This window comes from Pyxicephalus adspersus, chromosome 7 (assembly GCF_032062135.1).
Source record: "Pyxicephalus adspersus chromosome 7, UCB_Pads_2.0, whole genome shotgun sequence".
Classification (NCBI taxonomy): domain Eukaryota; kingdom Metazoa; phylum Chordata; class Amphibia; order Anura; family Pyxicephalidae; genus Pyxicephalus; species Pyxicephalus adspersus.
In genome coordinates this window covers 12,637,078-12,649,854 of record NC_092864.1, presented here as the reverse complement: position 1 = coordinate 12,649,854, position 12,777 = coordinate 12,637,078, and the positions used below count along the sequence as shown (strand labels likewise).

At 43.7% G+C, this 12,777-nt stretch overlaps 1 protein-coding gene across 1 annotated transcript in view; it reads right to left on the bottom strand.

Moving 5' to 3' along the window:
• GNG13 (G protein subunit gamma 13) overlaps positions 1-11,887 on the bottom strand; it is a gene marked incomplete in the record, with an annotated part of 14,037 nt that extends 2,150 nt beyond the window's left edge. The window contains 2 exon segments of the mRNA XM_072417483.1: positions 2,696-2,931; positions 11,539-11,887.
• Positions 11,888-12,777: the final 890 nt, after the last annotated feature.

Genomic DNA, 12,777 nt, shown 5'->3' with positions numbered 1-12,777 from the left:
AAGCACAGGATCCTAGCACAGCAACACATCGCAGCTATGAGCCCCCTGGGCTTGTGTAGATAGGTGTACATTCTAAAACCTTGTACTGGTGTGAATTGCTTCTGAGATCCCTCTTTGCTTTCATTCATTCAGGGGGAAGGCGTTTGTAGCTTTTGAAAAAAAAAAAAGCAATCACCTGCTAGCTGCTTTATGGGAATGCCAGCTGAAGCACTCACTAAATTAGATGGCCATGGGCACAATGCTACTAAACCGTCCTTATTGTCTCCTGCTGTGTTTATTGCTGAGTATAAATCTGCAATCAAGCCAACACTGAATTACATCTGTATGAGTGGTCAATTTAAATTTTATTTTCCCCCATTCTCCTGTCCTGTAGATACAACAGGAAGTGAAATCTCTCCATAGTGTCTTTAATCATCTCTTTAATCTGTGTCATAAGAGCAAGTTTCTCCATTGGATTATTTCCCCAGCAACAACTCTTACCTAGACAATTAGAGGTAAAAAAAATCTGCTCATAGGGGAGGACACCGACACCAATATAAACCTGCAATGGTGAGAAAGTTAGGCTAAGTACACACATCAGATGATTCTCGTCTGATAATCACCTCAGGATTGATATCGGATGAGAATATGGAGTGTGTACAGTGCTCGTCGTTCAGGATGGATCCACGAACAATATACAACGAACAATCATAATGAAAGTGACGAGGAGGGTGCCGCTCCGTCGTTCTCCCCTCTCCATAGAGCAGAACTGCGCTTTATCTAAAAAGCCCATTCATGCAACGTGTTGTCTTTTGTCGTCGGAAAGGATTGTGAAATGTTCTTTCCAACAACAATTATTGCAGGTGTACGTAGCCTTGGAGTCCTTGCAGTCTGGCCTTTACTGTACACACATTACCAGAACCTCTGTTCAGTGGCATTTTTAAAAATTCCCATCCAGAAGCAAACTTTTACTTTACATTTTTTAATTACTGCACTTTGCACTATTGTGAAAAAAGGTGTTTCTGCCTTCTGCTGACCTGAAAATGCTTAGTGGCCTGGCTGTTTCTGATCTCAGTCTCTCTGTTGAAGCCACCAACAAGGAAAGTGCATGCTGTGAGTGAATTGAGGACTCCAGATCTACTTGTTCCTTGTTAGTAACTTGTAACATATGAAAACATTTTGGCTTTTGGAACACAAATCAAATGTAGATCAGCAAAATCTCATAAACTTTGAGCTCTATTCAGCCTGGTTTACAATTGTGTTCATCGGGCACAGCATGTGAAGGTTCATTTGATAACAGGTACAATGTCTGCATGCATTTTTCATTGGAGCGCAGCTCATAGAAATCTGCAGCATCTCACTAGAATGACTGTAAATGTGAACCCTGGCAGCCAGCTGACATAAAGTTCAGCAATGGCAGCCTGGGCATTATTTCAGTTATAACCATCCTTTCTTCTTGGAGGACCCCTAGCTATTACTACTAATCTATGTCTGATCTGTATGATAATTAAGTGTAGACCCCCAGCACTCAGTGAAATTAGAACATGTCCCAGTGGACTTAACAGACACTTCAAACATCTGTAGCAGCATAATGTGAGATGATAGGTGTCACATCCCCCATACAAAGCAGATTGTGTCACCATCCTGACCCTTACACTATGTGAAAGGAAAAAAACGAAAAATTTATATATCAAAGATTCACTACAGAGGGAAGTGATTCTTTAATGTACAGCGCTGCGTAATATGTTGGTGCTATAGAAATCCTGTTTATTAATAATAATAATTGTTGTATTTGTAAAAAGGGCTGCATTTCCTCAAATTAGAGACAGTTAGGAGGTCCCAGTGTTGTCCAAATAGGATCCCACAATATTCCCCTCCAATGTCGGCTGCTTTTCAATATAGCATTGAGCGAATCCAGCATGGAGTCACCTAAAGACAGCTGTCCTCAGCTTAATCAATGATTTTATAACTGGACTTCATGTATAATTATTTACCCATTTCTAGTATTTTATTGGTATTCTGTTACATTTTACTCACCACTCTATGTACAGGGGAGTTATTACACCTTAGTTAGCTGCTATAGAATTGTTTGTATTTTTATGATTAGTGCAGATTATTAGATTGTGGATTTGTTTGCCGTTTTACAACTAGCCTTGTCACAAAGGTGTTCTTCCTTTTCCTGAAGCATGTAAGCCCCATTTCAATTACCACAAATCTACAGTAAGTATCAGAACAGCATAAACTTATCATTTCAATGTAAATTCATGACCTGGGCAAATCATAACTGGCTTCTTGCTTTAGGGAAGTTTAGCTAAAAAAAAATAAAAAAAATCCTGATGATAAGTCTCCTTAAAGGTAACGGAGAACTTGTAGCTCCTCAGCCTCTAAATGTACTCAGAAGATTTTTACTTTTGTCTGTCCTCCGTAAATAAATCTTTAATATTATTCGCTAATCTTACAATTCTGATAAAACATCCCCTTAATATGAAATATGAACAATTTTGCTATCCGATTGGTTGCCAGGGACAATTCTTCCAAATCTCTAGAATGTTTTATTTGCAGATTTGTATATTAAGGTTCTCATTTCTAGGAATTATGCTAAATTTCTCTGTAATCCATCTGAGAAAATTGAAGATAAATCCTTCTATAAAAGCCGTCTCCTATCAGATAAATTGTAATAAGCTCTCTGGATAGCCGTCAAGTCAGACTCTCTTACCTGGTCTCAGGCAGACTCCAGACACACCAAGTTTTCCTTGTGCGCTCTCTGCTCAGTGCACTCAGATCTCGCTTTGCATGAGCTCTCCGCACACGTCAAATGATGCTCAGCATTTGAATGCGATTTGAATGTTCCACTGGGCCGGGGAGGCAGGCTGGCAGCTCTATAAAGTGGCACTTGAAGACGGCCCTAATTGGCATGTAGGACAGGTGTGTCACGGTGGGCCATGTGAGGGCCTAGGGGAAAAGGGGTGGAAGAGAGAAAGTAGGACAACGTGAGAAGATTTCAAACCATTAAACAATTTCCTAGACAGAAATCTTTCACAATTGGTCACTGGTGCTTGAACGGCTGCAGGCTCTGCTGATGGCTTAAACCTAACACATTTAGTTATTTCTAATAAATTAAACTTGTTTCATCCTGTATCCGCTAAATACAGAGAGAGAAGGCAGAATGGAGCCCTAGTCAAGCAGTTCTGACCCCCTTCCACCCCCATTTTTTTGCAATGGCCACAGAAGAACCCTTCCTATTTACATTGGCCCTGGAATGTTAAAGCTCTCCAATACTGGAGAAGATAGATGATCATGGGAGAACCTGGGTGACCCAAATTGCTCAAGGAACCCCTGGTAATTTTTGGAGGAACCCAGATCTAGGTATTCATGACTCTGCAGAAGAAAATGTATAACACTAAAGCTTATTTTAGTTTGACCATTTGGTGGGGACTTTCCATCTTCATCATGGTATGTAACTCATCAAAACTTTAAACTACAGAAGAACAATTCTATTTATAAATTGTGTTGTATTTAGACTACTGCCTGTTATTCATCACAATGCTAATTCTGGACACAAATCTTACTCTGTATGTATGGACTCTGCACAGTACCACGTCTCTTGTGTTGTACCCTGGGTGTAATTCTCAGTATCTTATTCTGTATGTATGGACTCTGCACAGTACCACTTCTCTCTTCCTGTACGGCCTCCCTGTTGGTTGGTTGTGTAATGATTGGCAGGTTATCCCTGAAGTCATATGGCCTGCTGCATCTGTTTACCACCGGATGATGAAAGTTAATGCACTGGTTTTAGAAGCACTTTAGGTTTTAGGACAGCGGGAATGGGGGGATAAAAAGGATAGATTTAGATTAGGCTTTACTTCCACTTTAAGCTGCTCACTTTCACATGTTCCAATAAAAAAGTAAAAGGAACACTGACATGCCTGTGACCTAGTAATGACCATTGCTTGGTATGATCAGCATGGAGGTTAATGAGCTCGTCTGCCACTTGTCAGTGCAAAGAGTTTACAGCAAGACAGAAAACCTCAGTATGAACTGAAGCCATTTGGACCCCATTGGTGTAAAGGGCTCGTGTTTTGCAGAAACCCAGTGTTAGCTCAATGCACAGCACATAGTACAGCACAGTCGGTGCACTAGGTTCTCATTTATTAATGGCACTATACCATATAAACCCATGGCAACACTCAACCTTTCTGCAACTTTCAAAATGCTACAGCATTTATGTGCAATGCACTCGAATGAATGAGCATCCCATAGCACAATGCATATGGAATATTAAAATTAAAATGCCAATGCCTGGGGGCAGCTGGACAACAAGTGCACATGGCAGGCTGTGGGGGGCGCTATAAGAAGTAAAAGAGAGCTTGCCCCTCCACTTAGTTTGTGAGCTCCGGTCCTCTCTTCCTATAAATGTCTGTATCTGTCTGTCATTTGCAAACCCTAATAATGTACACCGCTGCATAATATGTTGGTGCTATACAAATACTGTCTAATGATAATATTATTCTCCTTAGGTCCTGTCCATCCGCAGATGCCTTCATTCCTCCTGATGAACCCAGTACCCTTTCTCCTATGTAAAACAATCACTAAGATACGTGTTGAAGCGTTGTATTATACCGTCACTTTCAGTTAGATTCTGTCATGTTGGAGCTGAGACTTTCCTGGTACACCAATGTTGCAGCGACCATTCTATAACGATTATTAGACTTGGCCTGCTGTGATAGATGAAGGCACTGGAGCAGCCAGCCTGTGATGGATTCCTGCATTTGAAGTTCATATCACTCGCAGGTCAGTCAATTGCCAATTACTTAGATTTTGTAGAATGCAGAACGGTTCTGAGGATGTGTTTGACCTGCTTTGTGTTGCAGTAAGGCCTTTTGAGATCTTTCTATTGCAGGTTCAAACACAGACAGGTACGTGAGTTTTTGGTCACGTTGTCTGGCCTGCCATCATGCTCTACAAATGGACGGTCAGAGATGATGTCTCCTGCATGTAATGTGTACTTGTAATATAAATATATACTATTTATAATTTTTCCTTTATATTGTGCCAGGGGAGAGGAGCAATATTTTCCAAGCTGTTCTTCAGAGACTTTTTCCTGCATATTTCTGGATTTCCAGGTGGGAACCCAGCTGTGATCATTAAAACAAAGCTAATGACTTCCTCTCTGATTCCACAAGGAAATCTGAAGTCATAGGAACCCCAGCTCAAGAAATGTGTACTAAGTGTAATTGACACAATTCTCTTTGTCAATGATTGACCTCTACTGATATGCAGCATTTCATGGCTGACTGACTTCTATTGACCTTTCCCAATCACTATACCACATCTCCTTCCATAATCAACTATTCTGGCCAAGATGTCACTTTTCCCAGCCAGTTTAAAACAACTGATATGTCCTCCCAATCGGACATGCCCCTGTTGACATGCTACCCTCACTGCCTGACTCGCCCCCATGGACATGCAACCCCCAGACATGCCACACTCACTGGCTGACTCCCCCCAGTTGACATACCACCCTCACTGGCTGACTCGCCCCCCATGGACATGCCACACTCACTGGCTGACATGCCCCCCATGGACATGCCACCCTCACTGGCTGACTCGCCCCCCATGGACATGCCACCCTCACTGGCTTACTCATGTCCCTCACCCTTGCTGATACATCATCCTTTCTAACAGACTCATCTCTACCCACGGGCTGTCCTGCCCAACTGATTTGCAGCTGCCAAAATTCTGCCTTTACCAGACTAGCTCACCCCTGCTGACACATTGCCATCCCTTGCTGAGTAGTCTCTGCTGACCCGTCACCCTCGTCAATGGACTCACTTATGCTGGCATGCCACCATTGCCTATTACTCCTGCTACCAACTCAGTAGTAGCTGCCTGCTTTGTAGCTACCTTTGTATGATTGAAGTTGATGGATCCCTACAACAAGGAATAAGTAAGAGCTGATGAGTGAACTTGTTTCCTGCACATTGTTTCCTGAACATTGTTTCACAGCTAAAATCTGAGGGGGTCTAGCCAGAGCTCAGAGGGCGTTAAAGTTTGTCATATTGTCTTTCTTGGGTGCCCATTCCACAGAGGGTCAAATAACGTCACTGCTATCCTTTAATGTTAGCAGCTGAATGTGAACCTTTAAAATTAAATCATTGATTTTATATTTATTAAGTGGAAGAAATCAGCGAGTTGTTAGTTCTGTCCCGCAAACACTGTTGCTACACTGCTGTAGTAGGCAGCAAAGAGCAATAGCGAGGATTTGTATATCAGACAACATAAGACTGAGGACATATTGGGAGTGCAGGGGATTGCCATGGCAGCGGAGTCAGCACCACTCTCTGCATCAAGGACCACCCACGAAGATCCAAAGAGGAGCCTACAAGTCATGTGGCCGGCCCCCGAAGATGTAAGATGTAACTTTAAGGTTTATTCTTCACTACCATCATCAGCAGCATGCAATTCTGCTTCCTCTCTGCATATTTCTTGGCCCGTCTCTCTGCTGATATTGATGGGTATACTTTCATATGGAATGATATGAATATTTCTGTTAATTATTCATGGAAATCCATTGATGAGGAGCCGGGTAAGATGTTGACATTCAGCATAAAGCTTTATATCTGCGAGCCATTAAAAGGAATTCTCTCATTAATATTGCAGAGCAGTGTTACCCCTCTGGCAGTGCTGAAGGCACCTAATGTAGGTTGGTGATGGGCTCTGTTCTGTCTATAGATAGCTCCAGGTCATGGCATTGCTTGGATTAGGATGACGCTTTATAAGTATTTTTTTATGTAATACAGAAAGTATTTGTGCATGGTATTTGGGGCTGTAGAAAAGGTTCCTATATGGAAGCAAAGGTCACTCTGCAGAGGTCTGACACATCCTGCCACATCAGAGCTGCAAGGAGCATTGCTGCTTACAGAGCTATGGGTCAGACTTCAGCAGGGGGACTGCTGCTTCCATGGAAGGCACATAGATTCCTCTGTAGCATGCTGGCAGGGGCCAGGCTGCTCTACTCAGGCTGTGGCTGCTTTCTAAAGACTTTGTACATGTTTTGAGTTTTTCTAGCTTATGTAAACTGAAAGCTCAGCTGAATGTGGACCGGCTAGTTAGAATTTCCACCAATCCCTGTCTCAGTGACACAGATAAAGGATGGCTATGGCGCTTCCTCAACTTTTCTTCTGCTTCCTTATAACATAACAGGAAGTGTCTAAACAAGGGCCCTGGTGGCAGGACCAGCAGATACATACATCTATACATGCTTCTGGAACATTCACCATCTGTCATGCAAATTAGCGCAACTGCCATAAAACCTGACAATGTGAATGTCGGAGCCATAATTTGCATTTTAACCTATAGCCAGCTGGAGAATGGGGGAACTCCGCTGGCCAAGGTGTAGTTAGGCCTCTGCTAGGTGGATGAGAGCCGGGAGGATTGCACGCAGACAGCAGGATGTGGGAGCTGAGCCGAGCTGCAGGGAAATCAGAGCCCAGAGTAGGGAGAATGAAGATCTCCTAACACTTTCAGAATCTCCTGCATCCAATTAGAATGAACAAGGCCTCTAATGCCACCAGCACAGCCAGCGGACTCCGGGGACACAGCAAGCGGGATTACTAAGAGAACCCAACAGGCTGGAAGTATTACAGCTTAACCTAAACCTGATCATCAGTCAGAATGCTGCAACCCCCTCCACTCATAATGATCCCCTATTACGGGAGGGCGCTCAGTTTCAAAGCACCTACAAATTCCAACCTATATGTAAGGGGTCTTGTTGATCTTCATAAGAAAATGCTTGTTCCCTGGCTTCCATACTGACCCAGAACTTGCAGTTCTGTGTTTACTGGCTGCCAACTTGTTCAAAGACCTAAGCCCTCATCCATTGAGCTGCAGTAGCACTTATGACACGCTAAAGAGGCCTCTCACAAATATTGTGTGCCATTTTAATATGCCTGAAGTGCCGGTTAGCTCGCCTTGTGTGTTTGATGGATAAGCGTCCTAGCATATATTTCACATCTGCACAATATGTTTAGGTGCATTGTCAGAGGTTTGATGAATCAGTGTTCATTATGGGGCCCATTGTTGAAAATGCATGAAAAGGTATGATTGGTGGTAACACATGGATGATCCCATGTGAGCGGTGCATGGAAAGGTGCAGCACGGGTGGTACAACAGGTTGCCTTTAATGTTGAACTCTGTATAAACAGCTGAAAACTTGCTCACTTAGTAGTAATATTATTATTAATATGGTTATTAATATTATTATTAATAAACAGGATTTATATAGGGCTAACATATTACACAGTGATGTACAATAAATAGGGGTTGCAAATGACAGACAGATACAGACAGTGACACAGGAGGAGGAGAGGACCCTGTCCCGAAGAGCTTACAATCTAGGAGAACCCATCCCGCATGTTTTGTAAAGTTCCTTTGAAGCAAGAAATACCTACTACCACTTTTTCCCTGCACTGCCTTCATCTAAAGACTCTTCCGCTGGACAACCCATGGGAAGGTTGCAGTGACGGGGTCACCCAAAGCAAAGATTTACTGCTTCAGTGAGATCTTTATTACATATAGAAAGCCTTCAGCAATCTCTCCTTGTCAGCAGTGCGGAGTCCATTTGTACTACCAAGCCCTGATGAAGAGGGGATTCTGCCAGGAAACACCGAAACGCGTTGGTTGTATTTTTTTAGTTGGGGAATTGTGTTCTGTCCAGTGGTCTCTACATTCATTTATCTGATATTTACTGTGGACCCCTGGCTGGGATGTGAGCGGCCATGGCGTGCATTGGAAATACTATACACTTCTTTTGAATCCTATAGGTGAAGTATCAGCACCTCCTGAACTTTGTGTTGTTTTAGCCAATAGGAAGTGTCCATGTCACACAGACAGCCCGGTGCTGGACACCTAAACAACAACCAATCAGGACAAAAACAGAAGAAGAAAGAGTGGGCTGGAGAGTCACGTGACCTCAACTGTAGGCAATTTAAAATGGGTTTTGGGCCATAGCCAGAAGGAGTTGGGGGGGCGGGTGCAGGGTCATCAGGATCCCAGTGTTTAAGCCTGATACGTCCTGATATATGTTTTTATTCTGCACCCCCACCCCCAGGAGTTGGGTGCCATGGATATCTAATGTCTGCCTATGGTGTCAGTTCCGTCATTCCTAATGAGCGCAGACTTTAGGTAAATATTGTTGGGATTTATGCAGGGATTGTATATTTGTCCCCTGACCCAGGCAAGGCCCAGCGCCTCTGCTATGAACAGATTGGAGGGAATAGAATTCAAGCCGTACATTGTGTGTAACATAACCAATTTCTGCATTCATCTGGGTAACTTGTCGTCTATCCTCTGTGAATGTAAACGCTGTAATCGTCTGACAAGATCTCTCCCGGAGAAATGCTGCACTGCATCACCATCGCGGCTTCAGACGGTGATTTATTAGGAGAGGAGCAGGGCGACACCTGAGCCAGGCCCTGACAACTGCTGCCCATAATAATCTAACAAGTCACCACATGGCACAGGGGCCCGGGAGGGAGAGGAGTTACTATGGGCCCTAATCTGTACCATGGAGGGTAATCAATACAACGAACACCCCGGTGTTGAAAAATGATGCAACCATGAAAGGTGACAACGCAGGTGCACAATGATGAACAAGGACTGAGTGTTGTCACCCCTTACAAGGAAGTTCCTGAACAAGGACCTCCATGGCAGGATCTTTTGATTGGCAGCTGCAGATCCATGAAGTCTTTTGATTGGCAGCTGCAGATTTATGGATAGTAAAAATGACAATAAGATGTAAATGTCGATATGAAATCTTAGCAATGTGAGCCTTCTCTGCATCATACAGGACGTCCTGGAAGATATCAATGCAGCCAAAACCTGGACCTACTTTACAGTGGGGGAAAGGTATAAAGCATTCACCGCACATTCACTGCATTGCAAGCTAAGTCACAGAGAAGGGTATTGACCCTTTCCCTTCTCTATACAAAACCTAAAACCTGGCTTGGCACTTTATTTAGGATTCAAGCACCTGAGTTATCACTGATGTTTTCAAATAAAACTTAGCAAAGCTGTTAGTGGCCAATCAGATTCAAGCTTTACTTTAGAACCGTGAACAAGATGATGATCTTTGATTACTTTGGCCAATCACAGGGCTCAGAATTACACATGTGAGTGAAAAAGCCAATAGAACTTAAAGCAGATCTGCAAGCAGCCTAATACAGAAATAGAATATATGATAACTGTTTGTCCTGCCACAAGGATTTCAACCCTGTCCATCCAATCCTGACTGCTCTGCTACACAAGGAAGGAGCTGAACTTTCTCTGCAGCAGTTTCACTTTCACTTACAGGTCTCCTTGTCATCTCCCACCTGATGACTGAACAGTGAAAGAAGAAGCAGCAGATGGATGAGCTTAGCTCCAGTTGGCATTGGCACAGCAGACCGGCTCCATGTCTGAGCTCTGATGCACATTGCTGATATCTGGTCAAGTTCAGATACTTACACTTAATGAAGAAATAATGAGATGAGAGAATTATTCTACAGATTCTTGTTAGACATTTGTCAGCGGGTGGTACTGACCCACCCATCACCGCCAATATTTATTACCGATTGGTGGCTGGGGTAAAATGCTACATGTAGGGTGACCACAGGAGCAGAGGAAGCAATAACTGTGATTCATCCTGGGTGAACCTGCCTTTAGTTCCACTCGCTGTGGCTATTATGAGGGCTTCACCCTTCCTGCTGAGAAAGTAATTGAGAAAGTAATGGGAGGAGCTAGACCGCACCGCGCTGGGTGGAGACACCCAACCCAGGAATATAGGGGTCCCCATATTCCCCAAAAAATCCACAGGTGACTCCCCGCTCCCCCAACCAGACACCATCCATAATATTTTTGGGGGAGCTGCCCAATTATTCATCACAACTCCAAACTATAAACGCCGCATAATAAAGGTGCTGCAATGTGTGACAAATGAGGAAAACCAATGAGACTGAGAGGTTTGTAAATGAAAGTGAAAATCACGATGATGACCCCCAAAGCGCGGTAACCCACAGCAACCAGACCCCACCAATCACAGGAGCCAGAGCACCGACAGATGCCTGCTCATTGGATAATACAGAGCACCATACTTTGCATGTTACTCCTTTAATAACCCCTCTTGGATTTCTAATATTAATAAATCCCCATTTGGGATCCCGGACTCTCCTCCATCCATCCCTATGGAATGCCCAATGTGAGGTCCCAACTGAGCCAATTCCAGGGACCCCCTGATGCTGCTGCTGCAGGAGTGAGACTTCTTATAATAAAGCAGCAGATCCAACAATTCAGGAGAAGAGAAAAAAAAAGCTAGTGGATGATTTAGCCCATAAGTCAGCCTGGGGGCCATAAAATAACAGAAATTGGAGCTAAATGTTTAATAGAAAAAAAAAACAACAAAATTAAAAAACAAAACACTTTTTCACCCGTTTATCGTCCAATCAGGCTTGAACTGCAACAGATATTAACCTGTAAACCCCCAGCCCCTCCGATATACAGAACAATGAAGTAGATTCTTCTTACCTTACTGCTGCCACCGATCCTAAAGAAAGAAATCAGTGCACAAATCTAGCAAGAGATATAAAATGAATGGTTGGCAGAAGGCTGGAGGAGGTGAATCCGGGAGCGAAACTCCAAATGGCCTTTAGACAGATTGAATCCGGCTAAATCTCCCCAATATCTGGGATGTAATCTTTTAATGGTGGCCCAGCTGCTGCAGAGAAGAGGGGAGGATAATCGGGAGCGATGGCCTTTTTGTTTCTGGGGTTGGGTTAAAAGCTGGCCGAAAGATAGCGATTTATGGAGAGACACAGCTGGTGTGCGCTCGTCTTCTCCTGAGCGCTTCCAATGCTGTGTAAGCAGGGAGAGAGCAGGGAGGGGGGCAGATAACGATGTCCTCACATGCAGGAGATTCATTAGTTGCCCGGTTTTTTTTTTTTTTGCTATTTTATTACTGCCTGACGCTAATGACTTGCAATGTTTGGCTGCCATAGATACCTGGAGATCCGGATTAATTGCCTCCCCGAGGAGCGACGTCCCAAAGCTTTGGGATGCAGCAGTTGAGATTTGCGTACGGCAGAGGCATCAGCTCAGCCACATGCGATTGTCCTATTCATGTGTGTGGGGGCTACAAGAACTACAGCACAACAGGCCACGATCGGGTTCAATGGGTGGTGGGTTAGAGGTCGGTGTAGGGCGCAAATGTGGCATGGAGTTTGTATGTTCTCCGCATGTTTGCATGGGTTTTATTCAAATTGTGCTTCTAAGGTTACCTGGCCCAGGTGTATGGGGCCTGATGGACTACTGTACTCAGACGCCGGCCACAAACAAAGAATGGACTTTGTATGATCTCCGCATGTTTGGGTTCCATTTGAACATACTATGAGGGTTACCGGTAAAAATAGCCCAAGTGTATGGGGCCTGATGGGCTACTGTACACAAACATGGCATGGAGTTTGTATGTTCTTTGCTTGTTTGCATGACTTTTAATCAAATTGTGCTTGTAGGGTTACCTGTAATATTGGTGCAGGTGTATTGAGCCTGATGGGCTACTGTACGCAGGCCACAAACATGGCATGGAGTTTGTAGGTTCTCCACATGTTTGAGTGGGTTTTATTCAAAACATTCTTGTTGGGTTACCTGTAAAAATGGCCCAGGTGTATAGGGCTGTGTTTGGGTTTTATTTGAACATACTATGAGTGTTACCTGTATAAATAGCTCAGGTGTATGGGATCCGATGGGCTACCCTACGTAGGTGTTTGC